General features: G+C 40.3%; 1 pseudogene; it reads right to left on the reverse strand.

Moving 5' to 3' along the window:
• Nucleotides 1-271: 271 nt before the first annotated feature.
• On the reverse strand, nt 272-10,349 carry LOC122659146 (annotated as a pseudogene).
• Between the last annotated feature and the right edge of the window lie 2,095 nt (nt 10,350-12,444).

The raw sequence follows: 12,444 nt of genomic DNA on the forward strand, positions 1-12,444 counted from the left end.
AGGGCATTAAACTCAGTAGTCATAGCAGAGCGCCACTCAGGAATTTTATTTCCCAGTGTAAAGTCGGTCGGTTCGGTGAGTGAGGAGGTGATGTGAAGAGCATGGGGGTTGGAGGGACTGTGTAAAGCCTGTCGCCTCCCTTTCTTTTAGGTGATTCTGTCTTTTTAAATGATGAAATCTGATGGGCTAGTAAAACTTTTTGCTAATTCCGGACAAAATATGACATAAATTGTCAAAATTTTGATTCTAAATCGACTTTAAGATTACAAATCTAATAAGATTGTGAATCTGTGATGACTCTAGCCATCAATCTATCTCTCCTCTTCATCTCAACAATCTGCTTTCCACTTAATCCAAACTCCTTCTTCAAGAGCTCTTCTTTTATCCCAGACCCAAAATCCATCGTCGGGATTCTCTGCAATACAGGGTTTTGGTAGTTAAAGCTCCCATAAATCGTCGCCGATGAATCTCTGACATTCATCTAGAAATGCAACAGACCTTTTGGAAACACCATCACCTCCCCTTTTTCAATAACTTCCAATTAGTTGAATCAATGAAACCCGAGTAAACCTTTCCTTTCAGCACCAATGCAACATTTGTGGCTCTGGGATGGAAATGAGGCACATTGATGCCACCCACATCAAGGTTTGCTCGCACGATCAACATCCCTAGCATGTTAAGCCCCGGAAAGGCTGTGGGGTTGATAGACAAGGCTGAAAAGCTAGACCCTTTGAAGTCTTCGACGAATTTTATTTTGGAGAAGATGAAATTGTTTGCGGTGCCTTTTTATGCATTCTTGCACTGTTAGAGACTACTCAGTCGGCCGATTCTTACCAAATCAGGATTTGGTGTATAAGAAATGTAAAAATCTTGGACAAGATCTAGGTCGCTACTTCAACTTCCTTCTCTCCAGCAACGGCCATACGAGAAGGAACAAAATCATAAAAACCCTTCTGTGACTGGTTGGCCAGATGGCTGCCTAAACCAGGGTTAGGGTAGGGGTACGGGTTGGTGTAACCAGGGTTAGAGTAGGGGTTGGGGTAACCAAGGTTAGTTAAGAGTTAAATGCTTATTCTTAAATTGTGATTGTTAGATTAAACTCCGCCATGTGTCACAATTCTAAGGGGGTACTTACATGAACTTACAGATGGGGGAACCTGAGAGGAGAAAAATCTCACCTAGCCAACGTGCTCTCATTGGTTGCCGCACATGTGTGGCTCTTGCACTCTCCCAAAATTAAGACATTCAAACATTTTGAATGAAAAATTAAAGAGAGAAAGAATGCTAATAGGTGCTATGTGTGGGTGTGTACCTGCACCCAGACAAAGCCCAACTCGAAAAGATGATTGCAATCCTGGACCTTTTGTCACGCCCCAAATCACCCCCTGAGAGGATTTAGGCAAGTGACCCGGATATCCTACGACATCCACAAATCCCCAAGGATCCAGAAGCAGTACTTACATGTCACAAACCACACAATGAGGGTAAAAAGATAATAAATGTATATCGGAGTGCAACAGAAGACTTGAACTACCCATAGAATATTTATATCATTTATAATAAAATCCCAAATACCTATGTTATACCATATACATACATATCCATTTATGCTCAAAAGTATAACATTCTGATAATTACACTTCTTGAAAGAAAGAAACTTAAATAATAATAAAATTTTTGTAGATCAACAATGTGAGGAAGATCTACAGTTCCATCAACAGCTTCATTGTCCATTGGCAAACCAGTATTTGCAAAATCTCCTAAAAGAGAATATACAAAAGTGTGAGCTCCACCGAGCCCGTGAATGAAATATAAACCATGCATGCACATGCAAGCACAACCAAATGAATCCTATATGAAATGAGGTTCTTTATTATTATTAAGCCACCTAGCATCAAAACTAAGGCAGGTTCTGTGCTACTACAATCCCCAATAGATGTATCTCTGGTGTAGGATTCTAACCTCTTCCCGTGATACACCCATTGAGTTATCAGAGAAAACCAGTCGGCTCCCACATCAATCACCAAGGTTAGCCCGACCAGCCCTCTAGGTTACCACTGTGCTACCACCAGTCCTATTAACTGATGGGCCTACAGACAGAGCAATGTCTCCTTGAGACATTGGCCTCACACATTTCTATGCTACCACCACGTCCTAATGATCATGATGGGTCTACTGACCGAGCAATGCCTCCTTGAGACATTGGCCTCACACTTTTGTGGTATCCAACACCTAAACCCCTGTTGGCAAGGGTTCGTAGCACGGGTGATGATACTCTAGCCCAATGCATTCTATATGGCATAGTATGAGTCGGGTGGTGTCAATCGCATCCTATTCTATGGGCTACCACAAGCCTCATTTCCAAGCCGGCTACGGCATCGAGTCTAGCAATTGCATAAGTATAACATTAACATTCAATTCCTATAGCCATTAGATATGTATCAGAGTCAATAACAATATAAAGCAATTTAATGTCCTAGAATTGGTCTAGGTTGTGTTTGATTTAGGTTTGAGTTCATAATCACTAAGCTGTAATTCTCTGGGACTTGCACTGGGCCTTTGGGTCAAACTCCCAGTGCATCACCCAGAGATACAAAACCCATGTTCTAATAAATTTTAGGAAAAGATCAATTTAATCACAGCCCCAGCCAAAGGTTTCAACTCTTGTTTAGCTCAATCTGGGTATGTGTACCTGGCTCTATGGGGCCCACTTGTGCACCCAAAGTGTGGATGACAGCAAGGGTGGTAGGGGTAGGGGTTCATAATGGTTTTTATGCTATAAATACTATTTTGGGGTTGTGGGTGAAGTCCCATAAGGTTTGGATTAGGTTTGGTCACAAATTAGCTACTGGGCCTTTCACTGGGCGTTTGGGTCAATCGCCCAGTGCATCACCCAGTGCCTGTAGGACATGGGTTTCCAAGCTCCAATTGTGATCTTGGCTGCTGGGTTGGCCCCAAATCGACCAAGGATGAGTTCTGAAAAATTGTAATGGTCAAATTGAGATGACTGGGATGGAATTTATGTAACCATAGCTTGGTTAACCAAGGGGTGATGGTTTGGGTTCTCACACCATAGAGACACTCAAGCTTGGCTGAAATCAGATGCATAATCTTCATTAATCCACACCATAAGCTTGAAAACAGGTTCTATTTATCCATTACAGTAGCTAACTTAGGTTACAAACCAAGCTACCCAACATGCATGTAAGGTTTGAGGTCTCTAAGACTCTATTCACTTCATATGCATGCATTCCATTTCAAAACTGTACATGTATCATGGCTGGAATCGAAACCATGTATAAATAGATCATATCTAGTACAAACATCAATTAAAACATATGGAACCAAGCATGTATGCATGATCCATGGTTGTCCTAGCATTCTAGGTGATGAATTCATATACTACATTCAAGATTATGGCCAACTGACATGAGGAATGGGCTCAAACACTGTGAACAGAAGTGAGACATGGGGAAAAATATATTTTAATGGTCCTAGCTGGGTTACCTTGAGCTTGGAGAGTCGATCTAAATCTCCCAAGCCTTCAATCCCTTCCTCCTTTCCTCTCCTTCTTCCCTTTTCCTTCATCTCCTTCCTTCTCCCTCTCTTTCTTTCTTTCTCTCTTCTTTCTAATGTTAGGAACAGTAGTGAAAACGAAGTAAGGGCTGGGCCCTCCTATTTATAGGCCAGGCTTCACTAAGGCCTGTTTGGCCTTGCTGTCCCAAGCTCAAAATACATTTTTAAGCTAATTCTCCCTAATTCTAGCTACCTAGGTGGGGTCCACATGGTTCCCAAGGTAGGGAATGGTTCCTAAAATCCCAATGCACATGTATGAGGTGGTTACACACCAAGGAACTGGTTCCCAAAGTCCTAGAATGAAAAACACATGCTTCAGCAACTCTGGGCCTTGCACTGGGCGTTTGGGTCAATCGCCCAGTGCATCGCCCAGAGATTTCATTTGCAGAATTTGCTTGGATTGGAATGAAATTTTAGTTCATTTAGAGGCATAATTGGATTATGGTTCCTTCTAAGAAAATGAAGATCTATGAATCTAGTTTCTATCAAAATTGGAATCAAATAAAATAAAGATTGTATTATAAAGTTATGTTATTTTTATTATACAAAGGTCAATCTATCAAAACAGCAGGATTCAATTTTGACAGCAACTTGAAATGAACTTTTAACTAACTTAGAGACATAACTAGGTAATGGTTTCTTCTAATAAAATTTAGCCCTATATATGAGTTTAGTTTCTAACAAAATTGGAACCAAGATAAATGGAGTTATATCATTTTAACTAAGAAAAGGTCAATCTACAGAGTAGCAGAATTTGATATTTATGTTGGGATTTAACATGCATATGGAATTGGGTTCTCATCATCAAATCAATCATGCAAATTGATGTTTAGGTCTAAAAATACTTTATCTAAAACATTCAAAGTGATGAGGGTCATCATTAGTTTAACCTAGAACTAGGTCCTATGGTTGGGTTCTATACCTTAGATTTTGGGAGCAATTTGATAGAATTCCAAGCTTGGCTTCTCACACTCAAACTAAGTTTAGGAGCCTAGGCCTCCCTTTTATTCTTCTTTCTTTCTTACTGAAACAATGCCGAATCACCCCGATTATTACTGCCTTCGCGTATTAACCTTCCCTACATGTTTCATAGGCCTAATGTATCATGTACTCGGGTAGGGCCTGAGAAATCAAGGGATGATACTTTTCTTAGGCTGTACATTTGGTGGTGAGCTGTACAGTTGCAAGGAGTTGGTGTTTGCCTTCTTAATGGTATGTAGGTCATCACCAACGGGGCTATCTCATTAATTTCAACCACGGGTTCAATGCACCACAGTGTACTGGTAGCTTTGACCCCGGCTTCCGGACCTTCAACAAAAATTCAAATTAGCCCGTATTTTTTGGCACGGGTTTAACCCCTTTCCACCTTTCCAGGGGGTGTGGCGGTCTTTTCTCATCGGGCTGTGTCTGGGCGCAGATACACACCCACACACAACATTAGTTGGCGTTCCTTTTTCCAAAATAAAATATTTAAACAATTATAACTTTATAATTATTATAAAAAAAACATATACCAATAATCAATTCAAAAGAATTCGTTTGAATAAAGAATTTAAAAATAATCATTTAAAATCGAAAAACATTGAAACTGAAATCATTTAAAATTGAAATCGGACTATTTAACCCCAAGGAGCAGCGCAGTTGGCAAGGGACGAGGCCTAAGGAGGCTAAAGGTCGAGTTCGAGTCCTCCTCCCCCTTGGGGCCACCCGCCTGAGAGGAAACTCCCTGGTGAACATGGGCCCTGACTCAACTAGCCCAATCAAGATTGTGTTTGGTATGCATTCCAGGTCAATTTCGCATTCTAAGGTGATAAAAATAATTGTTTTATCGTCTGAGAATGCAAAATCGACTTGGAATGCATTCCAAAAAATGCATAGCAAATGCAGCCTAAAACACCATATGTGTGGCTCGACGGAAGGAGACCTTACATTCCCGTACCGCCACTTCCACCCAAGGTTTTAGTAGTCGGTATTGGTATCAGTAACGGTATCACGGTCTCTGTCGATACCGATCCAATACCGATCTGGATTGGTACGTATTGGTCTAGATTGGTCAATTTTACTTCTATTTTTTTCAACAAAATTTTTAAAAAAATTTTATTACATTTTTATCCATGTCCGTACCGATCCACTATATGAGATCGGCTAGAAATCAGTATCAATCTCTAGCGATACCGATTCCTCAAACCATGCTTCCACCTTCACAATCTCTACGAAAAAAGGGTGGAAATTTTCAATAATGTTTTTTTTTTGTTGAAATTTCAATAATGTTCATTTTCTAAAGAAGATAGGATCTATCAATCTTTTTTGCTTTTTTTAATGTAATCACTATTCTCTCCTCCCTCTCTCAATATTGTGATTTGCTTCGTCACATCCGAAAGAATCAACATACATATTCATCATCCAATTTTCTATCCCTACATCAAATCCATTTTTCCCATGGGGCTCTATTAGATGGATAGATCCCCCCACCGTACCCGGAAAACAAAAAATAAATAAATAAATAAAATACAAAACAATATGGATAACTTAGGCACAGACAAATCCGATTAATACTTTAGGACTTTATATGTGCCAAAAACATAGAGGGAAAGAAGTTCCATAATGCTTTAAGCCAAAACCTCTCCAATACTTTGGGAACCTTCCCACCTGCTTAATATGGTTGCCTAATTACATTTCTGGTTTTTTTTTTAAAAAAAATTTTCATCATGGAAGAACAATTACCTCATTCCAAGTCTTCTGGCCATTGAAAAGATGAGGACTACGTGAATCAACTAGATGCTAAATTTGATGGTTGTCATATTTTCAATTGGGGGAGGGGATGGTTGTTAATCTCTGTAACCCTTCTCTCAACTCTCATGGGCTTACTTGTGGGCATGTTATAATGAATGTCGTAGAGGACTACATTGAAAGGCGAAAATGGTTTCGTTGTATCGTTTGGGATGGTTATTCAAAAAATTAATCAACACATAAAGAAGGGAAATTATATCGTGGTTACCTTTAGTCTTACTTGCACAAGACCTCCACATGATTTTATCCCTTCAATGAATTGTTCTTCACTTCATGACAACAATCGATGCTCCGTCTGATTCATGTAGCGATGGATTCAACTTCACATCTTCAAGCTTAAATGGAGAAGATGAAGTGGAAGTATGAGAGGTTCCTTAGTCGTGTGAGAGAGAGAGAGAGGGAGAGAACTCATTCTCATATATATATATATATATATATATATATATATATATATATATATAGATAGAGAGAGAGAGAGAGAGAGAGAGAGAGAGAGAGTGGTTACCCACACCGCTGTGTAACTTTGCTCCATGGCACCACAGAAGGCTTCCACTATGCCATGGCAGACAAACATAGCGCCGCGCTCGTAGGGTGCCCACCTATAAATAGGGGTGACCCCCTTCCCCCAAAAGGAGGAAGAAGAGCGTGGGGGAGAGGTTCCCAGCCTGTTTTCTAGTCATTTTTGCCTCCTTTGAAGCCCTTTGAGTGATTTTTGTGAGGGTTCTCTTGAGTCGCAAGTAGATCCTTCGATTACCCTATTTGAAGAGGGAGTACTCCCATCTTAGGTCAAGTCGTTACTCCGTCTACATATGGGTGACGAAACCCCCCCCCTTTTGTAGAGTCGTTGGTTTGCCCGATGTCTAAGTAAGGAAATCCATCTCATATGGTCCTTACTTTGTCCAACAAGAGAGAGGCAAGCCGATCGTTCGTCTCCACCTGAGCCGTGGGACATCGCATATTTCGCATTTGGTACATTTTCATCCATTTCATTTATTGCTTGACAGGTATTTGTCTCTTTCCTTCTTATTATTTTTTGGCACAATGTAGACCATTAAAGTAGTTCAATTTAGTGTACATAGTAATTAATTTTTTCCTTTCTTTGTCATGTTTAGTGCATCATAACTTAGTCTTACATGATGATATAGGACGCATTATTAAAGGAGAGATTTTGAAACCTTGCATCTAGTAGAATGACCGATTTAACCAGGCGAGATGAGGTGCTAATACCTTCCCACGCTGGTAACCTGACCACTTACCCATAATCTCTTACCAGACCATACAGAATCACATAGCACATTTCCACTCACCCGGCCGAATAGGGCTACACCCATTGGGTCCTAGGCCCTAATCCTAGATGGCGACTCCATTTTTATGAAGCATGATCCCAATCCCCCACAATGATGTATCCAAATGATACACCATAATCCATCAAAGGTAAATCCTGTCGCCATAAGGCCGAGGAAAGCCCCTCCGAGGACCGCTGTACTTACACTAGTCAAAATAGGAATCTGGCTACATCTTGGAATCTCTGTCTTATTTCTCCCCCTCCCAAATTCATGATGTATCCCTCTTTGTTTTCTGTTTCCTCCCCCCCTCCCCTCCCTGTTTTTGATTGTATCAACTTTTTGTAGATGTTTTCTTCCCTCTCTGTTTTAGGTGTATCATCCTTTTGATAGTTGTTCTCCCTTTCCCAATTTTTTTTAATGGTCCTTTGTAGTTGTTTTGTTTTAGTTTGGGGGTCTCCCTTGTTTAGCCTGCTTAATTGGATGTTTGTTTGCATTCTGCTCTTTCCTTTAATATATTTTCCATTAAAAAAACCCCTACAAAGTAAGATGGTGGATAGTGGATACCCTTATCTGGATTTAAAATTGGATCACTAGATTGGGGTTTCTGAGTATCTTGCGGAATGAATAAATAAAAGGGTGCCTTCAAACTCAAATCGGCATTTGTTAGGTTGTGAATGGGTGGTTCGGCCACTTCCGCGAACAACAACAGGACTGAAGAGAATGAAGGAAGAATTGGGGTGGAAGGGATCAGTTTACCTCTACCATGACCAAGTCTTGAAGTAAAAAAAGCATCTTTAGCTTCTACATAAGGTCTTGGCTTACCAGGATTTGAGCAGCAAGTCAGATCCGAAGCACGGTTAATCGGGAATCGGATCGGTGATTTGGCAATGATCAATCAGGCTGGTTCGATATGGTCGATTCATGTAGGGGTGTCAATTCCAAGCCCGGCCCGGCAGACCCGATCGAGCCCGCCCGGCTAAAGCCCGACCCGATTACTAAATGTGTTGGGCTTAAGCCCGACATGTTTAGTAATTGGGCAGTCCCGGTATGGGGTCCTAGCCCGTCGAGCGCCCGACCGAACCTACAGATTCCAGGCCTGACCTAGCCCGACCCTTTAACATTTTTAGGCCATAATATATATATATATATATATATATATATATATATATATATATATATATCACTATGCAAAAGCAGTTGGTACCTTCTATTCCCTTTGGACACCACATATATTTAGGAAAAAAATAAACATTTCTCCTTTGTTTTTTTAAGTTTGTCTTGTAACATGGAGAGAGTAGACATTATCGTCTTTAAAAATACTCTTAGAAACCCACAAGTTTCATAAACCACAGAAAACAGAAGTGATTTAGAAGTGGTTTTGGGTGTTGGAAGTGTTGATGGTGATCGGAAGTGATTTTGGGTTTTGAAATGTTGATGATGAATCGCTCTGCATATAAACTGTTCTTTTAACCCTTCATGATAAAAATAAGGTGATCATTAAGAGGACAAGTTAATGATGCCTAAGACAACCATGTGTACATGTAGTTGTTACTAGTGACGGAACGATCGCCAGAAGAGTGAGACTGGGCTGTCATTAGCCCAAAATGGAGCCGTGTGGACATAGCTATTGAGACACAAAAGGATCGAAATTGCATCTTGGGTGGAGTCACAAATCCTAGATTTGGAACAAAATCGGGTGTCGCACTACTAAGAAATGGCTGCACCGTTTAAAGCCCGTTTATATTTAAACAAGGCCACAACCCAGTTTTGCACTGTTTAAGGCCCGATTATATTACCCGATTATAGCCCGAAGCCTGACCTAACCCGTCTGAGCCCGACCCGAATAATTAAATGGTCGATCACGATGTAGGCTTTAAGCACCGTGAGGCTCAGCTAGGCCCGATCGAACCCGACCGGTTAACAGCCCTAGATTCATGGTCCAAAACCCTAAAATCATTGAGTTTTCATATCTGAGGGTCGATTCTAGAGTTTTTTCCAGAATAGATTCTGATCCCCAATTCCGTGTTTTGAAACCTAAGAGCCTGAATAGAGCCTTGGCCTTATCCTCGACCTCCACTACCTCCATCAGAAAATGTGGTGTAAGAAAAAGAGGAGATTATTAGGCTCCGTTTGTTGGTGTTAATGAACAGTTCTTCAGTGACATTGGTGTAACGCCACCAAATCCGCACAGGGGTTTAGGCCGTTAACGGTCCACAAGACCAATAGTCTTAGCGAAAAGGAACCAGCGTCTAAACCCTATATAAATCATCATAGCCTCACATTATAGTAGCAGTGTATCTAATCATAACCATTGACATAAACACAGCCGGTGCATTAGTCAAACCAAACGGCATCACTACAAGCTCATAGTGTCCATAGCGTGTTCAGAACGCCGTCTTGGATATGTCTTCCTTCCTCACTTTCAACTGATGATACCCAGACCATAGATCTATCTTAGAAAAGACACTTGCTCCCTGCAAACTGATCAAAGAGATCATCAATCCGAGGTAGTGGGAATCGGTTCATGATGGTGATTTTGTTGAGTTTGCGATAATTAATACATAACTGCATAGTCCCATCCTTATTTTTCACAAATAAGACTGGTGCACCCCAAGGTGATACACTAGGTCGAATGTACCTCTTGTCTAGGAGTTCTTGCAATTGATCCTTCAACTCTTTCAGCTCAGCTGGTGCCATCCAATAGGGTGCTTTACAGATAGGCGTCGTACCGGGTATCAGGTCAATAGTAAATTCCACTTCCCTATCTAGAGGTACTCCCACGAGATCTACTGGGAAGGCATCTGGGAAGTCTCTAACCACATCAATATCTTCTATTTTATTTTCCTACTTTTCCTCTACCATGGCCACAAGGTAACCTTGGCATCCCTGAGAGAGAAGCTTCCTAACTCGTAGTGCTGATATAATTGGTGTGGTTGCCTTTCCTCTCTTCAAACCAAAAAATTTTAATTTCATTCCTTTTTCGGATCTAAAAATTATCTCCTTATCATAACAGGAGATGGTAGCTTGGTGAGTGGCTAGTCAATCCATTCCAAGGATCACGTCCAAATTCTTCATGTTTAGAAGTATCAAGTTTACCTCTAGTGTTTTATTTTCTATCTGTACTGGGCATGCCTCATAAATTGTTTCAGCTATCAGTGTTGCACCTGATGGCAATGTTATTGCTAATTTCTATTTCAAAGGTTTTGGTTCAACATTCATCTTTTGAGCAAAACTTTTAGACACAAAAGAGTGTGTTGCTCCAGAATCAAACAATTCACAAGCAGAAGCAACATTTAAAGTACCTGTGTAGGTCTTTGTGTGAGTTTTGGTTTCCCTCTAAATGTATATCATCATTAATAATCCATCAAAATACTTTAAATTAAAGAAACCAAAAGTACCTGTCACCATGTCGTTGGCTTGTTTCGCTTCCTCAGTCGAAAGAGCAAAGACTCTAGTCGGTACCTTAGGTGTTGAACTTCTAGGTGCTGGTTGATTGCACTATTGTACTTGCGGTGTGCCCTGTGGTTTTTGTCCCTGGTATGGAGAATGTGGAGGCAGACCAGAAGGCTGACCCTATAGTGGTTTCTGATGGTTAGCCTAGTGGTTAGGACTTTATATGTAATTAAAGTGGTCTAAGGATTGAATCTGGAGGGAAGTAATTTCAAGGGGGATTTTATTCTTTTGCTTTGAATAACATGGTGACCCCTACTTAAAAACTACCAGGTGAGAGAAAAGGAGAAAACCACGTTGAGAGGAGAAGAAATTAAAGGGAGAGAAAATAGGGGATTGGATTGTGCTCCATGGCTTAGAGGGGCTAACAGAGAGAAACAAGGAAATAGGGGATTGGATTGTGCTTCACGGCTTGGAGGGGCTAACTGAGAGAAACCAGGGAAGAAAAGAAAGAGGCAGAGAGAGAGAGGGATCATGAAATAAAGAAAGAAAGAAAAATAAAGGAGAAAAAATAAATACAAAAGATAGAGAGATTGAGTTGAAATAGGAAGAGGGGGAGAGAGTCTGATTGAGTTGAAGTAGGAAAGAGGCGGACATATATCATGAAAGAAGAGAGAGAGAGAGAGACAGAAAACGTGAAAGAGAGAGATTAGTGAAAAAAGAAGAAATAGAAGGGGAGAGAGAGAGAGAGATCGTGGTAGAGAAGGAGGAAAAGGAGAAGAGCAAGGAGGAAATCATACCTTCTTCTCCAACAATCTTAGTTTGCTCAAGCTTGGGAAGACTACTTCAAGCTTGGATTCGTGATCTAGGAAAACTTTAATTGGGGAAGACAAGACCTTATATCTAAAGGTTCAATTGATTATTTGATTCAAGAGCGGGTAAGTAAACATCATACTTCAATTCATGTGTTCTTCCATCTCTCCATTTAGGATTTTAAACTTGACTTTAATCCTACAAATGTTGATTTTTTTTAGCTAACCTATGATTTATTTCTCAATCCTATCAACTCTGATTTTTTTCTTTTGATCAATGATCCTGCTCTCTTATTGATCCTTATTATAAGATGATTTACCTAGATCCCATAAATCAAAGCATGATGATTATTTCAATACCATGATTTTTCCTAGCATGAGTTTCGGTTGATGTTTAGCAATATGCATGATATTTTAAGCGAAGGAAATAATGTTTTCCTATGGATTCTTATATTTATACAAAGTGATTCCTATCACTATGTGATTTTAAATAATTATGTGATATCTACCGGAATGGTTAATGTCATATTGTTTAAGGTTGTATCACGTTACAAGCTGTATTACGTTACGGGACAATATTTCACACTCTC

This window comes from Telopea speciosissima, chromosome 4, assembly GCF_018873765.1.
Source record: "Telopea speciosissima isolate NSW1024214 ecotype Mountain lineage chromosome 4, Tspe_v1, whole genome shotgun sequence".
Taxonomy (NCBI): Eukaryota; Viridiplantae; Streptophyta; class Magnoliopsida; order Proteales; family Proteaceae; genus Telopea; species Telopea speciosissima.